At 42.2% G+C, this 15,906-nt stretch overlaps 1 protein-coding gene across 1 annotated transcript in view; it reads left to right on the forward strand.

Moving 5' to 3' along the window:
* The window catches only part of FAM135B (family with sequence similarity 135 member B), a 222,776-nt gene that overhangs the window by 179,590 nt on the left and 27,280 nt on the right, over positions 1-15,906 (forward strand). The window lies entirely within an intron of this gene.

The following is a 15,906-nucleotide window of genomic DNA, read 5'->3' on the forward strand; positions in this document are numbered from 1 at the left end:
CAGAGGGAAAGAAAAGCATATGACTTTTCTTGTGCCGATGATTCAGTGATCAACTTGGAAGAAGTATGCCTCCTGTCAGACACCTGCTCTAACTTTCATGAGACATCTTCTCCAGTGCCTAATTTACTGCTGAAGAAATGTTTTTATGGCTTTAATTTTCTCTATGGTGATGTATAACCCTAGAGATTAGGTGGAGGAAAAGGAATTTTTTGCCTTCTTATTCATCATCATCATCATTCATTAAAGACTTCTATAGAATACCATATCTGTGCTTTTACATGAAGAGCCATCATGATTATAGACACTTGTGATGATATATAGGATGTAACTTGACCTCCAGACACTAGGTTCAGTTTTCAAAGTGATGTGGGAAATAGACTTCAGACAAGCTGAGGAGATTTCAGAATTTGGCTTCATTTCTATTGAAAAGAAATTAAAAAATTGTGAAATGTCCCCTAAAAGAAAAATCTGGGAAAAAACCCACAACAAACCAACCACCTGTGCATGGAAGAAAGCTTTTTGATTTGTTTTGGACCTTTAAACTGTACAATATACTGTTATCTAAATATGAACTTGACGAAAAGAAAATGAAAAAAAAAAAGCCAGAAGTTCTATTTGAAATGAAAAATCAAATGTTTAGTTTTAAGAGCATCAATACAAGACATTTGAAACTTTGTCAGTGTTTTACCAGATTTTTCTCCTAGAAGAATGTTAATGGAAATCAATGTGACCTGTGAAGCATTTTCGTTTTACTAGGATGGTATTTTTAGATGGAAATTTTCCTATCAAATACTTTCTTGGCCATTTCTTCTTTCTCAGCCATTTGTCATTAAGAAACCTACACCTTGCATTTTGAACAGTAACTTATAGTATTGAAACCCTGAGACACAACCATTAGAGCTGACCAGGATAATTATCTTCTGCCTGTTCAGAGGATGGCTCTTTTGCAAGCCTGATGGTTCCTGTTTTTCAAGGGTGTCAAGCCAAATACTTTCTTCCTGCTAATTTTGTACAAAGTGAAATTATCACTAAATCTGACTCCAATCTCAAATATTTTTTCTACTGCATTATCATTCCAGTGGTTTTGACAAAGTAACTCTAAGAGTTAATATAAATGTCAAATTGTATCTTGTATTTATGAAATCCTAATCAATGTTTTCTGACATAACAGATTTAGTGAGAGGCAAAGCATAAATAGTTCCATACATTGTCAATGTCTTTCTAGCTATTGTCCTTTATTGACATTTATGACTAGTGTTACTAGTGTCATATAAATCAAAGGTAAATATAATATAGTGATTTTATTTTTCTTTTATTTTAGAGCATTGGGTAATGGACCATCATATCATATAGCAGACTAGTAAATCAATACAAGCAAGGCAATTTATTAAGTTGATAAAATATGCACATTCAAGTGCATCCTAGTCCAATATATCTGTTTATCTTACGCGTTTGGTTCTAGGTTTCACTTTGTTTCATGAAGGGTACTTAATTTTCCCAATTTTCCATAATGGTTTCTCCCATAAGCATGTTGTCTTCCTGTTAGTGGATATTAGAGGAATGAGGTTTATAGGAGCTGGCTGATGTGGTTGTCACCCATCCCTCAAAAAGGTTCTGTGTCCACAGATCTGCTGCTGACAGATGGAGAACACAAAGATGTATTGTTTTTCCACCAGATAGAATCAAGGTTTGTGTACCATGCCTGTTATATGTAGTCTACAGCCTTTCTGTTAGACAAATATTTAAAGTCCTTTTCTTTCTTGGCTACCCATTTTCACCACACCTTTAGGTATTTAATGTCTTGGGGACTTCTTCCTATCTCTCAAAGAAGGCTAAATTCAGCCACCATTTAGAAAAATTGCTGGGAGCACTGACAGAATGACACATACACAGGCAGCATGATTAAATATGCAGCGTTTGCTGAGGAAACCAGGCTAAGAAGAAACAGTATGTCACCACAGAATGGCATCCACAAGTTGGCCACTATGGACTTTCATGTCTTTGAACTATGGTATGGTTTCAGATTTGCCAATAATTTTTCACTGCCTGGCACAGGGATATAGAAGTTATTTTCTATTGATGAGTGAATTAATGAGGGGGAGTTGGTTTGGTTTGGGTTTTTTTCCATAGCTGAATGGAAATGTAAATATACATATATACACGTGTATATACATAGAGAGTTTTTATACATATGCCATATATATTTATAAAAATATTCTTAGTCAACCCAAATGCAGGATTTTTACTTTTTTTCTCATGAAACATTCTCATTGAAAGTACTTTATTTTAAATCATCAAGGTTCTTTTTTTCCCTTTGGATTTCATCTCAGTTCTGCCATAGAAACTGCTTTGGGGCCTAGAAGAAGACATTCTTTGCGTCTTCAGTCTTCTCTCAGAGTTCAATTTAGCGTATTTACATGATAACCTCTTTAAGACAAAAATAATTTCTGACATGCAACCAGTTTCAGTAAACGGGGTAAGAACTTGCCCTTCTCCTACCACTGGTGCCCTCTGCTCAAGCTGTAGATTTTACATTTTACATTCACAACACTGATTTGATTAACAGGGATATATCAGATCTCCCAGGGATATATCAGATCTCCCTCAACATGCATAGTCATGTGTGTCCCTTCACGTGAAAAGGGAAGATCTGTGGGTCTACTATTGGTTTCTCAGCAAGAAATAAAAAACAGGGCTGAAGGAGGGAGAGAAACAAAGGTCAGGAGAAATGAAAAACTAAAATAATTTTAGTCATTTAGTAAATCTACGTTTGCTTTCTGTCTCTGTGGAGGGCTAGATATAGCAGACCTGTTTTCATTGGGGTCTCTGTCTTAACTGCAATGTAAGTAATATGAATCTTTTGGAAATTATGCTTCTGAAAGCATTTTCAGCTTCTGTAAAATAAAGAACTTTATCACAGGTGGCGAGAGCTATGAATTTAAGTGATAAGCGTGTTATAAATATGAAGTTCAAGTTCATCCTATAGTTCTGGTTATGGAATAGTAGGGTGTCAGGGTTGTGACTGTATGGACACTCAGTGCACTTAGGCGTTAATTCACTGGTGGTCCAGGAACCCTTCAGTTCGTTGCCTATATGGATGAGATAATAGATCAAGCTGAGAGAAGGTGGCAACAATTAGAAGCAGCATTAACTCATTGCTGTAGAATCTTTCTGGGTGGGAATTTTGATCAGACCCGGAGATTCCTCCAAGCAGCTCCTAGAAAAGCTGACCAGTACAACTTGTGTACAAGCATCCTGGGTGGTCAGTCTGGCTCTCCCAGAGATTCTGACGGGAGGTTCCTGATGCAGAAGTGACCAAACTGAACACAGATAAGACTCTTGTGGATGGTCAATAGGTAGTATTACTGCAGAGGTCTTTCTAGAATAGTCTTTCATAAAGAGTTGAGATATTAATGAGATGTTTCACATGCAGTTTAAGATACTCAATAACAATGGATGATGCATGTGCTGGAGTGGTCACACAGGACCACAGCCCGGCTGGTACAGGAATTCAGCAGAACAACAGCTGGGGGAGTCTCACCTGATCCAGGTGAAGATCACTGTAAGGACCCTTGCAATGGAGACTTGCATCATCCTCTGGACAGCAACCAACTGTCCTGTTCAGGAGATTGGATTCCCATACAAGTGTTACCTGATGCAAAGGTCCCAATAAATTAGGGTTTTTTTGTTTGGTTGGTTGATTGGTTGGGTTTTTTTTTAACAAACACTTTGCAGATATAAATGTTTGTGAAATAATTGACAAGCATAAGATAACTGGCACCATATAAGCTGCATGATATAACTCCTGGTTCCCTTCCTGTTTTGCTTTTTTTTCCCCTTTAATTATAAAATACAAATATCTGTCTTTGTCATTTGTGTTCCTACACGTGAAAGAGTATTCTTCTGCTCATATGCTTCAGTCATATCTCTAATTACCAGAAATTGTTATCTTATAATCTCTTTCTTTCTTCAAAAAATGAGGTGTAAACACTAATGTATTAGCTCAAGCCATAACTCTAATTTCATTTCCAACCACCAAATAACAGGAAATCTTCTGTCTTAGAAAACTGTCTCCAAAGTAGAGATGTATAATCTCCTTGGTCAGTGAGTTTGAAGCTAGAATAAAATTTATATATTAGGTGACCGATGTGGGCATGCAGACAAATGGGCAGACACTGTGCTCTCAGAAACTGCATTCATCTTGGGATGCTGAGATTTATTCCTCTGTTTCAAGCAGTTCTCTAGTTCTTCGCCAGAAGTAAGCAAGGTAGGCTAGTGCTGTCTGCTAATGAAATACTGCTGGAGACTGCAAAACTTGTCTATTTAGTCTGGAATGGCTTTTTAGTATCTTAAAATTCTTGACAAGCAATATGAATTCGAATCTGAATTGTGAAATGCTGTTTCGAATTAGATTAAACGTAAAGGCTCTAATTTGCCGACTTAGTGCTGCTGTTGAACATTGCACATAGTTAACATAGCTTGTGAAATTACTTTAGTACAAAACAAATACAAGCAACTTACAAAGCGTAAATTCCAATTGGTGCCTTTTGATATTAGATGGATTTAGTACACTGCAAATGGATATTCACAAATTGTTCTCTGCATTTGAATAATGAGTTGGCATGAACCTTATTTAATTACAGTGTTTGCTTTTCTCAAGTAATTTTCCTTTCTCTTCTTATAAAGGAAAAGTAAATTTATAAAGTAATACACTCTAATTATAGGAGAAATCTGTTGACTGAAAAGAGCATTACACAGGAAACCTATTCATTGAAAAAGCTGATTTATTTAAATGTATTCAGCAGGGATATTGTCAAGAATGTTTAGTTTGTTTGCGGTTGTTCATTTTGTAGGCTATTTTACTTGGCTGAGTAAATCTAGAAGAACATCTTAGAGGACAGATGGTCCCTGACAAGGGACAGTGATGGTCCAGTGTTGGGATCTAGCTTTGCAAAACATGACCAAATTGAACTGAAGCCTTTACATTTCCAAAACACTAGGCAGTTGGTTTTATCTGGCATTTGTCTAGGTTTTTCTCTATGTCATCACTCCTCAGTAAACTGAGAAATGGAGAAATTAAGGTTATATGTACGTGATTCTTCATGACACCCTGCAAACACACCTTAAGTGATATATCCTTTTGATATAATGTGTACACTTAGATGCTCACCTGACACTTAGGAAAATTAGTTACTCTATTTTGCCACTGAGAAGCAAGGAACTATGAAGTATTTTACATTCACTCAGTTGCTGAGGTGAGCAGATCCGGTGCCTGTGCTCTAGCGCAGTGCAGAGGGAAGTTTTCTGAACTGGGAAAACCTCAGGGGGAGCAGAGTGACCCTCCAGGAGCCTGTAGCTTGTGCAACAGCAGCTGATGAGACCTGTTGCTGAGGTGAGCAGCTCTGGTTTGCACAGAAGGGCGTGCAGCAAAGGCACTGTAACTCTGCCTGCTTGACCATGGAGCAATGGTATCTACCCGACGGAAGGCCATGTTCTCTCTAAGCTCTGCACCCGCTGCGACTGACGCAGCTTCCCAGACAGAGCTCCAGTAGGAACACGCTGCCAGCCAGGTGTCAGACTGCAGGGTGTGCCCTGCTCTTAGGCCAGTACTGGACGGCAGCAGTGAGCACACTGTGGGAGGTGCGCCCAGGGAGAGGAACTCCTCCGCTTAGTGACAGAGCTCCAGGAGGAGGTGAGTAGGTTGAAGAGGATCAGGGAGTCTGAGAGGGAGATGATAGACTACTGGAACCACCCCCTACCGTCCCTGGGACAGACCTGTCAGGCAGACAGGACACATGATATGGAGGATTCCCCTATCGTCTCCCCACCCAGCAGAATGCAGTGACTTCAGGGATAGGGGGCAATGCAACAAGTTCCTGTCTGGCGCAGCAGGCACATCTCCTCCATGACTCCCCCACCTTCCCAGGTGCCCTTGCATAATAGGTACGAGGCTCTGCAAGTGGAACTGAACAATAACGAGGACAATGGTTCATCTAGGTTGGAGGTGTCACCAAGGTTAAGTCAGCCTACGCCCCGCATCAAAACCACTTCCATAAAAAAAGATGGGGCATTGTCATAGGAGACTCTCTTCTGAAGGGAACAGAAGGCCCAATATGCCGACCGGACCCACTTCTTAGGGAAGTCTGCTGCCTCCCTTGGGCCTGGGTTAAAGGTGGGATGAGAAAACTTCCTACCCTGGTACAGCCCTCGGATTATTATCCCTTGTTGCTTTTTCATGTAGGCAGTGATGAAGTTGCAATAAGAAGTCCAAGGGCAATCAAGAGAGACTTCAGGGTCTTGGGACAACTGGTTAAGGGATGAGGAGCACAAGTAGTGTTCCCCTCTATCCTTCCAGTTGCAGGGAAAGATGAAGGAAGAAACAAGAAGGCCCAGCTGATCAATGCCTGGCTCCGTGACTGGTGTCACCAGCAGAATTTTGGGGGTTTTGATCGTGGGTCAGTCTACATGACACAAGGCCTGCTGAGACACCTGTATCAAAGGAGGAAAAGGATCTTTGCACAGGAGTTAGCAGGGCTCATGGAAAGAGCTTTAAACTAGATTTGAAGGGGGAAAGGGATAAAACCAGGCTTGCTAGAGATAAGCCTGGGGGCAGCATGCCAATGTTTGAGGGACAGTGTGTTACTGAGGTCCTTCAGTCTGCTCCATGATGTTCTGAGTGCACTGGAGCGCATTTGAAATGTCCCTGTACTAATGCATGCAGCATCTTAGCCATCTCAGTGGAGATAGGGAATGGAGATCCATGCGACAGCAAAGATGCAAGGGTTGTTGATGCATTAGGAACCATGGAAGCACAGCAGAACAGTGAGATAGGAATTAGGGCTTCTCCCTCAGTAAAGGTGGCAGGATCAATAGCCCAGCTGAAGTGCATCTACACCAATGCACGCACCATGGGCAACAAACAGGAGGAGTTGGAAACCATTGTGCAGCTGGAGAACTATGATATAGTTGTCATCACGGAAATATGGTGGGATGACTCACACAACTGAAGTGCTGCAATGGATGGCTATAAGCTCTTCAGAAGGCATAGACAGGGAAGGAGAGGCGGTGGGGTAGCCCTGTACGTTAAGGAGTGTTTTGACTGTCTAGAGCTTGATGATGGTGATGAAAGGGTTGAGTGTTTATGGGTAAGAATCAGGGGAAAAGCCAACAAGGCAGATATCATGGTGGGAGTCTGTTACAGACCACCCAACCAGGATGAAGAGGCAGACGAAATATTCTATAAGCAGCTGGGAGAAGTCTCACAATCGCTAGCCCTTGTTCTCATGGGGAACTTCAACTTCCCGGACGTCCGCTGGAAATATAATACAGCAGAGAGGAAACAGTCTAGGAAGTTCCTGGAGTGTGTGGAAGACAACTTTCTGACACACTTAGTGAGTGAGCCAACTAAGGAAGGCGCCTTGCTGGACCTGTTGTCTGCGAACAGAGAAGGACTGGTGGGAGATGTGATGGTTGGAGGCCATCTTGGGCACAGCAGTCATGAAATGATAGTTTTTGATTCTTGGAGAAGTAAGGAGGGGGGTCAGCAGAACTGCCATCTTGGACTTCCGGAGGACAGACTTTGGCCTCTTTAGGAGCCTGGTTGACAGAGTCCCTTGAGAGGCAGCCCTGAAGGGCAAAGGAGTCCAGGAAGGCTGGACATTCTTCAAGAAGGAAATCTGAAAGGTGCAGGAACAGGCCATCCCCATGTGCCAAAAGACGAGCTGGCAGGGAAGACCGGCCTGGCTGAACAGAGAGCTTTGGCTGGAACTCAGGAAAAAAAGGAGAGTTTATGACCTTTGGAAGAAGGGCCAGGCCACTCAGGAGGACTACAAGGATGTTGTGAGACAGAAAATTAGAAAGGCCAAACCCCAACTACATCTTAATCTGGCTACTGCAATAAAAGCCAATAAAAAATGTTTCTATAATTACATTAGCAACAGAAGGAGGGCTAAGGAGAATCTCCATCCTTTATTGGTTGTGGGGGGAAACATAGTGACAACAGCTGAGGAAAAGGCTGAGGTACTTAATGCCTTCTTTGCCTCAGTCTTCAGTAGTAAGACCAGTTGTTCTCAGGGTCCCCAGCCCCCTGAGCTGGAAGACAGGGATGGGGAGCAGAATGGAGCCCCCATAATCCAAGGGGAAATGGTTAGCGACCTGATGTAGCTGATGTCTACACCACTTAGACACACACAAGTCTATGGGGCCAGATGGGATCCACCCAAGGGATGAGGGAGCTGGTGGAAGTGCTCACCAAGCCACTTTCAATCATTTATCAACAGTTGTGGCTAACTGGGAGGTCCCAGTTGACTGGAGGTTAGCAAATGTGATGCCCATCTATAAGAAGGGCCGGAAGGAGGATCTGGGGAACTACAGGCCTGTCAGCCTGACCTCGGTTCTGGGGAAGGTTCTGGAGCAGATCATGCTGAGTGCCATCACACAGCATGTACAGGACAACCAGGTGATGAGGCCCAGACAGCATGGGTTTATGAAAGGCAGGTCCTGCTTGACCAACCTGATCTCCTTCTATAAGAAGGTGACCTACTTAGTGGATAAGGGACAGGCTGTGGATGTTGTCTACCCAGACTTTAGTAAAGCCTTGGAGAGCATTTCCCACAGCATTCTCCTCGAGAAGCTGGCGGCTCATGGCTTAGACAGGTGTACTCTGCGCTGAGTAAAAAAACTGGCTGGACGGCCGGGCCCAGAGAGTTGTGGTGAATGAAGTTCAATCCAGTTGGCGACCGGTCACAAGCGGTGTTCCCCAGGGCTCAGTTTTGGGGCCGGTCTTGTTCAATATCTTTATCAATGATCTGGATGAGGGGATCGAGTGTTCCCTCAGTAAGTTTGCAGACGACACCAAGCTGGGCGGGAGTGTTGATCTGCTCGAGGGTAGGAAGGCTCTGCAGAGGGACCTGGACAGGCTGGATCAATGGGCCAAGGCCAACTGTATGAGGTTCAACAAGGCCAAGTGCCGGGTCCTGCACTTCGGCCACAACAACCCCATGCAGCGCTACAGGCTTGGGGAAGAGTGGCTGGAAAGCTGCCTGGCGGAAAAGGACCTGGGGGTGCTGGTTGACAGCCGGCTGAACATGAGCCGGCAGTGTGCCCAGGCGGCCAAGAAGGCCAATGGCATCCTGGCCTGTATCAGAAATCGTGTGGCCAGCAGGAGTAGGGAAGTGATTGTCCTTTTATATTTGGCACTGGTGAGGCTGCACCTCGAATACTGTGTTCAGTTTTGGGCCCCTCACTACAAGAAGGACATTGAGGTGCTGGAGGGTGTCCAGAGAAGGGCAACGAGGCTGGTGAGGGGTCTGGAGAACAAGTCTTCTGAGGAGCGGCTGAGGGAACTGGGGTTGTTTAGCCTGGAGAAAAGGAGGCTGAGGGGAGACCTCATCGCTCTCTACAACTCCCTGAAAGGAGGTTGTAGCGAGGTGGGTGTCGGTCTCTTCTCCCATGTAGCCAGTGATAGGATGAGTGGAAATGGCCTCAAGTTGCACCAGGGGAGGTTTGGATTGGATATTAGGAAAAATTTCTTCACCGAAAGGGTTGTCAAGCATTGGAACAGGCTGTCCAGGGAAGTGGTGGAGTAACCATCCCTGGAGGTATTTAAAAGACGTGTAGACGTGGTGCTTAGGGACATGGTTTAGTGGTGGACTTGGTATTGTTAGGTTTACAGTAGAATTCGATGATCCTAAGGGTCTTTTCCAACCTAAATATTTCTATGATTCTATGATTCTACTTTCAGTCTAATGCATTCAGTTTGATGCCTCACTTCTAGTTTGAGGAGCACAACAAAAGAACATTTTCTATAAGAGATTAGACAAGGTACAACCTTATCACCCTCCCTGTCTCTAGCTTTTCAAATCTAGCACTCACAGGACTTGTTCAGTCTCCAAAGCTGGTAAAACTTTTCCTTCTCTTGAGGTCGCTAGTTGTAGGTTTTGGTAATATGCCTACCTCTCTACTGGTAACTTGCTCAGCATAAAAAGGATTGTCATTGCTGAGTTCATCAAATAGCTGCTGGAAATAATCTCATTTGGCAGGTGATGGGACAACTTTTTTTGTTTTTTTTTAATCTGGGATCAATACAACTGATGTTCTTTCAAATATCACAGGAAAAAAAAAACAATTCTTAAAGCAAATAATTGCAGAGTCTGCAATTATCAGCATTATTTGCAGTCATTTGCATTGTTTTCCTGACTACCTCTTTTTCCATCACGTCTTGGCTTTCTTCATCTATTTTGCCTCTGATGATGTTGGCACGATGGAAGTCATATTTTTCTCTGGTGTTAGTACTATTAGCTTCTGTGTAGTCATCCATCTTTGCTATCAGAGTACCTTTAGGTGGTAAGTCTTGTAGTGAAGATATGTTAGGCATTCATTTGCTCCCAAAGTTTTCAGAAGTAGAAAAGGGCAAAAGCCAGAGATACAGTCTACTGTTACAGACAGAGAGGGTCTTGGAAAAGGAAATCAGTGCAGATGCATTTTACAGCTAGCATAGAAAAATCTGTCTACCTACAAACTAATAAGATTAAAATAACAGTAGACCAAAGGAATTAACTCAAAACTTCATGAGAATCTTTACAAAGGAAACTGACCTATACTTTTACAATGGATGTTGCAAGCCCAGGGCAGCCATCATGCTTTGTGTAAGCTGGGATTGTCAGCTTCAGTATGAACTTTTGTTTTAATAGTTTTGTCTTAACCAGAAGTAAACTGATATCTGTCCTCCTGATTCAAGAAACCCAGAGAGCTGAGCACTTTGTAGCTGTTTAATGGGTCATAGCCACTGGTTTTCCTGCCTGTTAGTTTTACTGCAGTGTTTTTCCTTAGAATAGCATGTACCATGTCTGTTACTGAACTTGATTTGTTAGTGTTGTAGTCTGAATCCCTGTTTCAGGCTATAACCTAGGAAATAGAGGACCACCTAAATAAATGCACAGAAGAAGATGCAATTAAAAAAGCGAATGTGAAAGGTTTGCAATCTTCAGGCCATTCCAAAGGAAGACATTTCTTGACATTTCTCAGCTTACTGAACAGTGATGGCTAAGTAGATTTAGCTGCAGCAGTTTATAATGGCATCATTTGACAGATGACTGCCCTGCTGGGGTCCCTGCAAACAAGGATGCACAGATCTTAGTTCACATTAGCTTAAACTGTCCCTGAGGTGGGTTTAATAACTGCCGTTATGTCCTGCTCTGCATCCTGTATATATGTGGCAACTTTTAGAAGAAACAGTCCTGTGAGGGAGTAAAGTCTTTAAGTCACTGAAGGACCAGAGATTTGGAGCTCGGCGTCTTTTTTCTATCATGCTCACTTTCCACCTTGACAAGATGTTTTTTCAAATTAGGATGGATGTTCCCATTAAACAACAGGGTTTGAAAGTCAGTTGCCATTTAATAAAGTTTCATCAAAATGCTTCAGGTTAATGATATGGCCTCTTACCCATGCACGACACGGCCTGGACTGTGCCTGTTTGGCATTTCCTTGAATTGCCACTGTGCAGTGCTGTTCCCCCCATGCAATGGTATTCTCAAAGCATAGCACCTTTCTTTGGCACAGATGTTCCTCTCAGAGAGCTGGGACAGGACGAGAAAGGAGATCTGGGAGCAATCTTTTCAGTCCCTTATACATGCATATATATCATCCATATCTTACAGTAATTTGAAGAAAGTTTACATTTCGATGGACAGCAATGCTAGAGGAAATTTGACTTGTCTGTTGTAGTTGTACTCAGTGCTCCTGATTCTATGTGTCTACAGTGTAGAACACGGGGTCAGTTGTCCTATGGTTCCTTCATAATTAATGGGAAGAAGTGGCCACAATTCAGTTCCTTGATTTTAGATGTCAGCTTTATGATGAAAATGATCATTCCCCAGCCGTGTGTTTTTCTTTATCAGTTCTCCATCTCTCGACAGAGGTGGTAGCTCAGAAATAGGTATCTAAGTTTGCGCGTGTGCCCTTCTCTCAGAGCCCAGAATTTTCTTATTGTCTGCTTTTAATGAAGACACTTGACAATCTTTCTCCTTATATGTTTACTCTTAAAGTGGAAGGTATAAAACTGGAACCTTTTTCTGTGAGAAATACACTGAGTTCGTCTTTATTCACTTAGTGCTTAATATTAGAAGATGGCAGTCGTTTAAGGAGGGAGCAGACGGAACAGCTTCTGTGGACTCAATATCATCCTACTTATATGGAAAACCAACATTACTTCGGAGGACTGCACCATTTGCTAGCCATACTTCTTCCATCCTAAAGCATCTCCTTTTCCAAAATGAGGATCCAGACTGAATTGTATAGTGTATCGCTAAAATGGTGGCAAAGGCTCTGCTCTTTCTCTTGATTCCAGAGGACCCTAGAGCTCTGAAACGATTAATCAGGAGGCAACTTGTCTCTGTTGGTAAAGAAACAACCTAGTCCCCCATACATACACTCTTGGTATTCATGCATTAAAAAAAAAAAAAAAAACAACAACAACAACCCACAGTGACATAAATCCTAGAGTTGTCTTTAGAGTAAATAAAATTTAGGTTGGCATTCAAAATCTTCAGGTGACAGATTAGTAGGGCAATGACTCCAGGTCTCTGTTGCTTTTGCATGGCAGTGTCTCTGAAACTAATTAGTTTGGGACTTAATGTTAAAGGATCTTCAGAAATATCTGACCTTTTTTTGATTTTTGGATTCATACTAATCTGATTTATTTCCTGAAATCCTGAGTAAATATGTAGGGTTAATTGACAGAAATGTTTGAAAGAGGACACAAAGCAGGTAAATTCTTCTCATTCCTGTGTCTACAAAAAAGAAAGTAAAATTGAGGTCCCTCTCAACAAAAGCAGATACATTTCAAGCTCTCTGGTATGGGTAACAGTGCTGCCAAGAAAGAGTATTCCTGGCAGCATCCCCGAGAGCATTGCCAGCAGTTTGAGGGAGGCAATCCTTCCCTTCTCCTCAGCACTGGTGAGACTGAGTGCTGACACTCTGGAATACTGTGTCCAGTTCTGTGCTCCCCAGTACCGGAGATGTATGGACGTACTGAAGCCAGCCCAGCAAAAGGCACCAACATATTCAGGGGCTAGAGCACATGATGTACAAAAAGAGGCCAAGAAAACCGGTCTTGTTCAGTCCAGAGAAGAGAAGAATCAGCGGGAATGTTACTGTCATTTACAACTACCTGATTAAAGAACAAAGAGAAGATGAAGCCATATTCTTCTTGACGGTGCATGGCAATAGAATGAGAGGCAACACACACACAAGTTGAAACCGGGGAAATTCTGACTTGATACAAGGAAAAAAATATTACTGTGAAGGTGGTAAAACAATGGAACACCTTGCCCAGAGAGGTGGTAGAAACTACCTCTCCAGAGGTGTTCAAGACTCAGCAGGACACAACACTGAGCAACCTGATCTGATTAGACCTGTTTTAAGCAGGCAATAATGACCAAGTTATGCTGCTAACATGCAATGCTCAATGAACTGGTTTGGTTTTTCTTTTATAATGGTTCTTTCCCCATTCTATGGTTTGCCACTGTATAAATCGTTGCAAAGTATACTCTCCTAAACCCTGTGCTTCAGTAAGTTGAACTCTCTGGTCTCTAAGAATTTTTATTAAATCAGCTGAGGTCAAATTTGAAAAAAACACCATAAGAGAAATGGGCAAACACTAAAGAATTTAAAACAGAGCTAATTGATAAAGATTTTCAACGTCTTTAATTCACATGTTTTTTGAGCCCACCTGCAGTTGCATTTTCTTATTACTTTTTTAGTTTTAAACAATAATCTATGCCAAGAAAGGCTGAAAATAGACCTATTAAAGTGTAGTCTTGCACAATACCATGTTATACTATTGATAGGAACTATGAAAGTATCTCACATTTTTCCTTCTGCTCGTCAGTGTAGCATTTAAATGCCAGAGTAATTTTTGCCTAAGAAAATCAGCAATGGATTATAAAAGAGGACATTTTTTCATTACATTGTATATCAATCCACTTCCAATTTTCTATTGTTTCCAGTAGCTTTTCTTTATGCTCCCTTTTTCTATATTCCATGGTGAGAGTAAAATAGATTCATGCTGACGCTGGAGGTTTTGAAACCTTCCAAGAACAACCAACTCCGTCAATTATCATCAGCCATTTCTCTGTGGGTCAAGATGAGCAGTCCCCTTTGTGTCTACCACAGAATGCTAGTTAACATCTTGAAGATTTGCATGAGAAAGCTGAGGGAAACATCCCAGCTCAAGCTAAGAGGCATGAAATACAGGCTTTAGTGAAGTCAAAGGGAGAAAAACATGGGAGATGCACTAGTGTGTGGTTGGTGAGTCTTCCCTGTTGCTCCTGGAGATGCATAGCTATTTGGACTGCCAGCGTCTGTCCTGGTTTCGGCAAGGATAGAGTTAATTTCCTTCCTAGTAGCTGGTGCAATGCTGTGTTTTGGATTTAGGATGAGAACAAAGTTGATAATGCACCGATGGTTTAGTTGTTGCTAGGTAGTGCTTACACTAGCCAAGGACTTTTCAGCTTCCCATGCTCTACCGACTGAGAAGGCTGGAGGTGCACAAGAAGCTGGGAGGGGGCATAGCCAGGACAGCTGACCCAAACTGGCCAAAGGGACATTCCATACCATGTGACGTCATGCTCAGTACATAAACTGGGGAAAGTTGGCCGGGGGGGCCGCTGCTCGGGGACTGGCTGGGCATCGGTCGGTGGGTGGTGAGCAATTGTACTGTGCATCACTTGCTTTGTGTATTATTATTATTACATTATTATTATTATTGTTATTATCATTTTATTTCAATTATTAAACTGTCTTTATCTCAACCCACGAGTTTTCTCACTTCTACTCTTCCAATTCCCTCCCCCATCCCACGGGGGGGGGGAGGAGTGAGCGAGTGGCTGCGTGGTGCTCAGTTGCCGACTGAGGTTAAACCACGACAGCCTCTGAAAAGGCAATCAGTACCCAGTTGGCTTGTAGGAATTGTATTCTTACCCACTCAGTGATAAGCAGTGGACTAAGTTACAAATTGTTCCTATTCTCCATAGCCATGCAACAGTGAAAGTCCTATCCTGGTGTCTTTGTGCAGCCCATATGCTGTAAAAAGCAGATCTACATGTATTCTCAATTTACTCGATGTTTCATAGAGTTCAAGGACAGAGCACCTAGGTGGCTTTCTCACTTCTCTGTTTTCATAACCCTTTCTTCTCCTGCAATACAGATAACTTACTCCTCTTTGGGGGAACAACAACCAGATATAATCTTTGATTGCAAGTTCTCACACACCTTTCTACTGCATCGTTGGATAAAAATTGTAAAATGCATACAGAGACCTCAGAAATATGAGCTGTTACTGATAGTTGTCATACTACTCCTTGCAACTCTCCATGAAATCCTAGGAACAAACCCACAATTTAATACATAGTTTTATTTTAAATCTGAGCAGTGCAAGTTTCAAATATGAGTAATTTATACAAGCGGTGGTTTTTGACAGAAGTGAAAACTTTTGATTTATGGCGCCCTAATGTAAACTCAGCTTATGTTCTAAGTGTAAATGTGTTGTTTGGGAAATTTCTGTATTAAATATGCTGTGATCTGTCCAATTACATCTCCTCCCACAAGAGATATACTAATCCAGACATTGATCCTGGAGTACAGAGTGGCTCATATTTGTTGATAGGATAGCAATGCCATCTGTATGTTTTTCTCTAATGTGCATAACACAGCATACCACGATACCATCAAGCTACAACCTTTGCAGAAGGGAATAAGAGGATATGAGGAAAAAGGAAAGTGAATGTAGCCATCTTTATAGACCTTTCCACCCCTCCTCCCATAGCAGAGAGGGTGTGTTTTGCACAGCACTATCTATGTTGTGGGGAGACATTGGCTCCACAGTGGGACATGTGTGAAGGACAGAGA

The sequence above is a fragment of the Aptenodytes patagonicus genome, chromosome 2 (assembly GCF_965638725.1).
Source record: "Aptenodytes patagonicus chromosome 2, bAptPat1.pri.cur, whole genome shotgun sequence".
Lineage (NCBI taxonomy): Eukaryota > Metazoa > Chordata > Aves > Sphenisciformes > Spheniscidae > Aptenodytes > Aptenodytes patagonicus.